Source organism: Bombina bombina, chromosome 7 (genome assembly GCF_027579735.1).
Source record: "Bombina bombina isolate aBomBom1 chromosome 7, aBomBom1.pri, whole genome shotgun sequence".
NCBI classification, from domain to species: Eukaryota; Metazoa; Chordata; class Amphibia; order Anura; family Bombinatoridae; genus Bombina; species Bombina bombina.
In genome coordinates, this window is record NC_069505.1 from 61,623,739 (window position 1) to 61,626,694 (window position 2,956).

The 2,956-nt window shown below is 37.8% G+C and overlaps 1 pseudogene; it reads right to left on the reverse strand.

Moving 5' to 3' along the window:
* Nucleotides 1-1,005: 1,005 nt before the first annotated feature.
* LOC128636221 (posterior protein-like) lies at nucleotides 1,006-2,621 on the reverse strand (annotated as a pseudogene).
* Between the last annotated feature and the right edge of the window lie 335 nt (nucleotides 2,622-2,956).

Below are 2,956 nucleotides of genomic sequence, written 5' to 3' on the forward strand. Positions count from 1 at the left end.
CATACATTTATGAAAATATGTTGGACTTGAATGAAAGCCCTGAGAGAGCGAACAAAATGTAAATGTTTTTTTCTGGAATGTGAAAGCAAATTTATATTGACTGTCTGGATGTACAGGAATGGCAAAAAATCCATTTGAAATATCTAGGACACTATACACTGTACTTGTAGGTTTTAGTGATGTCATCATATCAGGCATTTTTGCTACAACATTTGTAACTGGGGGTGTGTATTTATTTAGTGCTCTGAAATCAATTGTGGGACGCCATGAACCATTAGGTTTTTTAACTGGCCACAATGGGGAATTATTAGTGGACTGGCATTCTCTAATGACATTTTGTGACAATAAATTTTCAATTGTTTTCTCAATATGTGGTATAGCTTCAGTGGGGAATTTGTATTGTTTTTGTGGAGGGGGGTCAGGACCCTCTACCTTTACCATCATGTTAGAAACTCTGCCACATTCTGATTTTGACACAGCCCACACATCCCCATGCTGCAACAAGATATCAGCTAAAATACTGTCATCAGTTTGTAATAAAGGAGGAGGATCAAGAGCATCAGGAATTTTAACTGATGCTATGCCATAATTGTCCATGATTATATGTACATTTCCTTTATACCTAGATCCTTACCACAAAATCCAGTTACACAGATCTACAACCAAACCATGTGCTCTCATCAAATCTGATCCTATAATTGTTCCCTCATGTGTAGGGGAAAGCCACAAGCTGTGTTTCAACAATAGGTCTCCTATTTTAACTGTTACGGGCACTGAGTGTTTTGATGGTACAAGTTGCCCCCCAAAACCTCGCAGGAATATTTGGTCACTGTCAGGGTCAGTAGTCAATTTAATGTCAGTTAGTGTAACAGCTGCACCAGTATCTACAAGAATTTGTGTACGATGGCCCCCTATCGTACCTTGGATACTAGGCCTGCCACCTTTATCCCTTTGCAGGTGACATACTAGGGACATGACAGGGGCCTGACATCCCTATTGTTTTCTTTAAGGGTTGGTTGGAAGAGGGGTTTCATACTCCTCAGGTTGTGTTGCAATTTTTGTTTTAATTTTCTCAAGTTCTTTAATTAATGGGCCATATGGGTTTGACTCAGGGTACTCCCTTCTCTCTTGTTTCTGATTATTGTGTTCTGTTTTTTTGTGTTCTGGCCCGTATGAGTTTTTTTTGTTATCACTATATCTTTTTTGTAATCTACAATCTCTCATGATATGGCCTGTATTACCACATTTATAACATTTGCCATTAAATTTTGGTTTACCCTCATTTTTCACAATCTCAGAAATTTTCCTGTGTGTTTTGTCATCTTTTGTATCTTGAATCCAATCTTTAAGTATATTTATAAATGTCTGGTATGAATTAGCATTTCTGAGAGCTACTTTTATGGAATAATCTACAGCAGTACATTTATTGGCCATTGAATATAAGAAATCTGTGTCATCATGAGACATGTTTGGGCAATTATAAGTTGCTCTATATAGTGACAAATAATCATTACAGAACAAAACTGGGTCATCACCTCTCTTTAACCTAGAATTTTCTAAAGCATTAGCACCTCTAGCATCATGGCCACCCATGATGCGCTGCAATTCTTTTATTCTCTAAGCTACATTTCCCCAGTTTGTGTTTGAATCAGCTGTTATACCTCTGTGTGTGCCCACTGGTGCTTTTAATTGTGCGGCTAGCTGGTAAGGCAACCATGCTCTAATTAAAGCACATGCATCTTTATTTCCCAAATTGTACTGTGTGATTACCGCCTCCAATTTATTAGATAAACTTATTGGTGATGCATTTGTTTCAAATTTACCCAAAATTTGGCACAGATTAGTACGGTCTTGTATTGTGAGGGACACAGGGTTAGTAACACTATTCAGATTAGTTAGTGATTGAGGGGTTTGTGTCTGAATTCTATTCGTTGTCTGCTACCAATTGTGTGAGGAGTTAGAATAGGGGGAATTTCTGTTCATCTAAATCTATAGGTTGGTTGTCAGTACCATCTACTTCTAAAGGACAGACATGTGCTAGAATACTACTGTAATGGTTACATTTATCTTGTATCCCCTGTGCTTTCAGAGACAAAATACATTGTTCCTTATGTAACAGCTGTGATTTAGACTCTAACAGTTCTGCCTTAAGTGATGCAACAACATTTTCTCTCTGCATTTCCTTTTCTTCCATAGAGCTTACTAGTTGCTCTCTCAATATACACCTCTCCTCACATTCTTCAAGCCTTTCTTCCAGTTCACTATTCAATTCAGTCAGCCTGTCAACTTCCTCACTCAGCACATCACATTCACATTCATTTTCCATGACAGAAGCAGATGCACTGCTCAAGTTTATCCAATTGCTCTCTAAGCTGCACTCTCTCTGTGTACCATTCAAACTCCTTTTTCTCAGCAATCTCTTTCATTCTAAGCAACATAGATAAAACATTGCTAAGCTTCTCTTTTTCTGATTTTTTAGACAAAAACCTATGCTTGGATTTATTATTTTGCTGATCACACTGAACAAAAACATCCTTAAACTGATGAGTTAAAGGATCATCTGCACATGTTTTGTATGTGGCAGAGGCATACTTCTTAATGTACCTTTCAACAATATCCATGCTTCCTATATAGCACAATTCACAAAACTGCAACAACACACCAAATAAAACAAAAATCCAAAGACAAACTAAAACTCAACAAATTTTATAAGTGAAATTATCTCCTTCCTATGACTGACCGTATCCCCTCAAACTAATCCTATCTGGATCTTAGATCCGGGCCAAGAGGGATCTCCTATTGAAGCAATACACAACTAATTACCTCTCAGAGATGTCTGGTTTTTCCCTTTGGATCTTAGGGGTACTTCAGTCACCAAGGGTAATCAGCCCTACTCTGCCGGCAACTACTGAACAACTAAACAGCTCAATAACTATTCACAGCACTTGAAAACAAC